Source organism: Pituophis catenifer, unplaced genomic scaffold (assembly GCF_029215685.1).
Source record: "Pituophis catenifer annectens isolate HBS135680 unplaced genomic scaffold, rPitCat1.0.hap2 SCAF_1, whole genome shotgun sequence".
Taxonomy (NCBI): domain Eukaryota; kingdom Metazoa; phylum Chordata; class Lepidosauria; order Squamata; family Colubridae; genus Pituophis; species Pituophis catenifer.
The window spans coordinates 341,129,345-341,135,344 of record NW_027256881.1 but is presented as its reverse complement, the minus strand read 5'-3'; positions in this window follow the sequence as shown (position 1 = coordinate 341,135,344).

The window sequence follows — 6,000 nt, the reverse complement described above, 5'->3', positions numbered from 1 at the left end:
TTCTCCGCTGGGATGGCTGCCCATCTTCCTTGCAGAAATGGTGTAGCAGAGAGTGTGTGTGTGGGGTGGGGGGGGGCGGTGAGAATATGTAACAGGCAAAGAAGGAGAGGGGGAAATGCTATTTTGGTTTTGAGGAAACATTACGAGGGAGGGAGGGAAGGAAGAAACATGGATGGATGGGTGGATGGATGGATGGATGGATAGATGGAAGCAGTAAACAAAGGAAAGAAGGAGAGAGGAAGGGAAGGAGGGAAAGAGAGAGGGAGGGAGGGAAGAAAGGAAGGATGGATGGATGGATGGATGGATGGATGGATGGATAGATGGAAGCAGTGAATGAAGGAAAGAAGGAGAAAGGAAGGGAAGGAGGGAGGGAGGGAGGGAAGAAAGGAAACATGGATGGATGGATGGACAGATGGAAGCAGTAAACAAAGGAAAGAAGGAGAGAGGAAGGGGAGGGAAGAAGGGAGGAAGGAAAAGGAAGGGAGAGAGGGAAGGAGGGAGGGAGGGAAGAAAGGAAACATGGATGGATGGATGGATGGATGGATGGATGGATGGATGGATGGATAGAAGCAGTGAATGAAGGAAAGAAGGAGAGAGGAAGGGAAGGAGGGAGGGAGGGAAGAAAGGAAACATGGATGGATGGATAGATGGATGGATGGATAGATGGAAGCAGTGAATGAAGGAAAGAAGGAGAGAGGAAGGGAAGGAGGGAGGGAGGGAAGAAAGGAAACAGGGATGGATGGATGGATGGATGGAAGCAGTGAACGAAGGAAAGAAGTAGGGAGGAAGGGAGGAAGGAAGGAAGGACATTCAAATTGAGTATTAGGCTTTAATTTATTTTTCTGCCACCTTTATGCACTCTTCAACCCAGATGGCTTCCCAGGAGCTTTACAAGTCAGGCTGACATTTACAAAACCACGCTCAGAGAAGGAAATCTAATAAGAAAATAAAAGGCTAAAGCCAAATTTAGATGAGAACCAAATTAACCCACGTTCATCTTAACGATTTCAGGTGTCAAGGCCTGTCGCACACCTGGCAAAATCATTCAGAAAGCAACAAAGCCGGCAGCCTTTTGCATCCCCATGGGAAGCCTCCAGTTAGGAAATGCCACAAGCAATCTTTGCAATCTCAGCAGGCCCACCCTCCATGTTAGCCCCTTTCCTTCCCCACGGACCCTTTAAGACATATGGACTTCAACTCCCAGAATTCCTCAGCCTGCCATGTCCTTCCTTCCTTCCTTCCTTCCTTCCATCTTTTCTCCCTCCCTCAAAACCAAAATTGGGGAATTCTGGGAGTTGAAGTCCTTGTATATTAAAGTTGCGAAGTTTGGCAACCCCTGCTCCAAGGCACCTGCTGAGGCCTTCATTCATCAGTGGCACCAGAAAACCAACATTTTCTAAGGTTCATGGAACTCACGATGCGTCTGATCATCATTTGCGTTCCCAGGAATCTGCATAGCTGTGACTGCTTCACTGGTGTCACCATCAAACTCAATTTAGCAGCAACTGCCTAAAGTAGACATACTTGAAAAATAATAAGTTATTCGATTTATATACAGGTAGTCCTTGACTTACATTTATGACAGTAGCAATGTCATTTATGATCAGAATTTGCGGCCTTCACAGCCAGCAAAGTCAATTGGAGAAGCTACGTTTAGTGAACAATCACATGATTCACTTAATGACGCAGTTAATATGGTCACAAAATCAGGTCTGATCATATGATGTCTTGCTTTACAACTGCACGGGTTTACGATGGAAATTCTGGTTCCAACTGTAGTCGTAAATTGAGAACTACCTGTCGAGAGCCAGGAGTCCAGGCGGTTCAAATGACTTTATAGTTTTATTGCAAGCTTAAGCTCTCTACAAGAATCTGAACTACTAACGGTCAAAGCAAATTGGTGGTAGATAAGGAATTCACGGTAGGCTGTGGACTTAGATTTCTTGTGGGCATGAAAAGAATTGAGACTGATGATGTGCTTGACCCCTCCCTCAGGCTCAGTCTGGTCATCTCCTACAATACCTGTACTACCGGACTCCCAGCGATATCTAGGTGATCTAGGTGATTAATAATCTAGGCAATTATTAAAACGTTAAAAAACAAAGGATAATAGAAAAGAAAAACCCTGCAAAACAGCATAGGAGAGAAGAACAGGATGAGGGGGAAAAATAAACCCAGAAGGGAGAGAGGGAGGGAGGGAGGGAAGGAGGGAGAGAGAAAAGAAGGGAAGAGGAAGAAATTAAGAAATTAAGGGAGGGGAGAGAGAGAGGGAGGGAGGGAGGAAGACTACCTGATCTGTTATCATGCATATGCAGGCAGGCCAGCATGTATGAAAAGAGGGTCTTACAAGTGAAGGGCCCACTACAGCTTTAATCTGGATTTTGATTTAACTCAGATTTTGATTTTATCCAGATGCAAATTTGATGAGGGTGGGAGGAAGGAAGGCAGGGAAGGAGAGAGGGAAGAAAGACATGAAGGGAGGGAGGGAGATGGGGAGGGAAGGAAGGAAAAATAGAGTGAAGAAACAAGGAAGGAAGGGAGGGAAGAAGGAAGGAAGGAAGGAGAGAGAGAAGAAAGGAGAGAAGAAATTAAGGGAGGAAGGAATAGAAGAAGGAATGGAAAGAGGGAGGGAGAAGAGAGAAGAAAGGAAAGAAGAAATTAAGGGAGGAAGGAGGGAGGGAGAAGGAAGAAGAAAGAAGAGGAAAAAGGAAAGAAGAAATTAAGAGAGGGGAGAGGGAGGGAGGAAGGAGAGAGAAGAAAAGAGAAGAAATTAAGGGAGGAAGGAATGGAGGGAGGAAGAAGAGAGAAGAAAGGAAAGAAGAAATTAAGGGAGGAAGGAGGGAGAGGGAAGAAGAAAAGAGGAAAAAGGAAAGAAGAAATTAAGAGAGGAAGAAGGGAGGGAGGAAGGAGAAAGAAGAAAGAAGAGAAGAAATTAAGGGAGGAGGGAGGGAGGAATGGAAGGAGGGAGGAAGAAGAGAGAAGAAAGGAAAGAAGAAATTAAGGGAGAAAGGAGGGAGGGAGAGGGAAGAAGAAAGAAGAGGAAAAAAGAAAGAAGAAATTAAGGGAGGAGGGAGAGAGGAAGGAAGGAAGAGAGAAGGGAGAAGAAAGGAAATAAGAAAGGGAGGGAGGAAGGGAAGGTGTATCAATCCTCTTCTCCAGACTTTCTAAAGCAGCCTCACCATCTGTTCCTCTTTAGCTCCTGGGGGACGTGAGATGCGATACTTGGTAAATGAGATCGTGTTTCCCCTGTGAAGTGGTAACTGCGAAGCCATTCTAAGCCCTCCGCTTTGGAAGCCTGCTTATCCTTCCGTCACACCTTGCTTTGTCCACAAGGATGACATAATTAGTGCGAAGCGGCTTGGCTCCTCTTCGCCCACTAGGACATTTTTTTTCCACTGCAAAACTGTTCATTAAAAGAGAAAGGGACCAGAAATGCTTCGGAAATGCTTCACTAACTCCTCCGATCTCTTCTTCCTAATAGGCTCTGAATTATACTCGGGGGAGTAAAGATGCCACAGACATGGTGAGAAGGCCACCTGCTTGAAGGTCAAGCAACATGTTAAATATCAAATTCAGAATAGAGCTGGAGGGAACCTTAGAGGTCTTTTAGTCCAACCCTCTACTCAAGCAGGAAACTTATACCATTTCAGACAAAGGGCTATCCAGTCTCTTCTTTTTTTTAAAAAAAAAAAAATTATTTTTAAACACGAACAAACATACAACGTAAATACATGTAAAAACACGTACATATACATTAATACAATACACACACACATAAAAAGGAAGTCTATCGACTAACTCCTAAGAAGCTATCGCATCGGTGGTTGTTTTCTAATTTACCTGTTATTTCTTTATTTAGAAGTTTGCATTTCTGCTTGTTTGTGCCTTAACGTAATTATGCATTTCTAAGCATAGCTTTCTGCAAATCATACTAACTATTCATAAATACCATCCTACTGTTTTCCTCATGTGCCGATTTCTGTACTCTTATTTAAGTTTCCTAACATCTTTTTTTTATTTATTTATTTATATGCCGCCCTTCTCCGGAGACTCAGGGCGGCTTACAGTGCGTTAAGCAATAGCCTTCATCCTTTTGTATATTTATACAAAGTCAGCTTATTGCCCCCACAAACTGGGTCCTCATTTAACCTACCTTAGAAAGGATGGAAGGCTGAGTCAACCTTGAGCCTGGCGAGATTCGAACCTGCAGAAATTGCAGGCAGCTGTGTTAATAACAGGGTGCATTAAACCACTGCACTACCAAGGCTCCTTGGTTTTACTGGCCCTATCCTTCCCTCCAGCCATGAGTACGATCTTTGCCAAACTATATAGTAATCGGTATCTTCCTTCTCTTGGAGCTCTTTAGTGAGTCTATCCATTTCTGCACATTCGGTTATTTTTGCAATTACTTTTGCTTCTGTTGGTCGTAGTTCCGATTTCCAATTATGGGCGTACAATATGCGTGCCGCTGTCAAGATGTGGATGATAAGATATTTTATCTCTTTAGTATATTGTGGTGTAGTCATTCCAAATAGAAAAAAATCCGGTTTCATTTTGACTTTTTGCTTAGTTATTTCTTCAATCATTCTCTTAATTTCTTGGCAGTAGTGTTGTGCCTTTCTACAAGACCACCAGAGATGACCCCTTTTGCGACTTGCATTTCCACTGGTTAATTGTTCTCACTGTCAGGAAATTTCTCCTTAGTTCTAGGTTGTTTCTCTCCTTGATTCGTTTCCACCCATTGTTTCTTGCCTTGCCTTTTGGTGTTTTGGAGAATAATTTGATCCCCTCTTGGAAGGGACCTTGGAGGTCTTCTAGTCCAACCCCCTGCTTAGGCAGGAAACCTTACACCACTTCAGACAAATGGTTATCCAATATCTTCTTAAAAACTTCCAGTGTTGGAGCATTTACAACTTCTGGAGGCAAGTTGTTCCACTACTTCTGCTGACTGCCGGCTGCCAGCAGTTCGGCAGTTTGAGTCTCACCAGCTCAGCCTTCCATCCTTCTGAGGTCAATAAAATGAGGATCCAGATTGTTGGGGCCAATATGCTGACTCTGTAAACTGCTTTGAGAGGACTGTAAAGCACTGTGAAGCGGCATATAAATCTTAAGTGCTATCGTTATTGCTATTATTTAAACACAGGAACCCAAGAAGACAAAACAGTCATCTACAACATGCAGTGGGTGTCCATTTCAGCTGATACAGATAGTTCTCAACTTACGACCATTTGTTTAGTGACAATGGCACTGGAAAAAGTGATATATGCCCCTTTTTCACACTTGCAATCTTTACTGCATCCCAGCAGTGAAATCCAAATTTTTTTTACTACTGGTTCTGTGGGTGTGGCTTGCTGGGCGTGGCAGGGGAAGGATACTGCAGAATCTCCATTCTCACCCCACTCCAGGGGAAGGATACTGCAAAATCCCCATTCCCTCCCCACTCCTGGGGGAAGGATATTGCAAAATCCCCATTCCCACCCCACTCTGGGGCCAGCCAGAGGTGGTATTTGCCGGTTCTCTGAACTACTCAAAATTTCCGCTACCGGTTCTCCTGTCAGAACCTGCTGGATTTTACCCCTGCTTTATTTTGTATTTTGTCCCTGTTTGGTTTTAGTCCTTCATGCGCTAATTGGAATCCCCAAGCAAAAGAGGCAGCTACGTTTTAAATATTTATATTTAAATAAACAAACCCGTGGTCTTTTGTTCACTTGTGTCTCAGCCTTAGCCAGTTAATGCATAAATCATTTTCAAAGCTGCTAAGGCAAATGGGAATACAGAAAGTTTAATTGCTTAAAGGGAGCTGCATTTTCTAGTCCATAAAACGCACACAGAAATACAATCTAACAGCAAAGAGAACAAAAACATCAGAGAAACAAGTTGTGGACCTCTAACACTGTTTGAGTAAACAAGTTCCTCATTTTACAAAGGCACAATACAAATCTGACAGCGAAAAACAAACAAACCACGTAACCCAGTTTTATGCTAATTTAAATAAACATA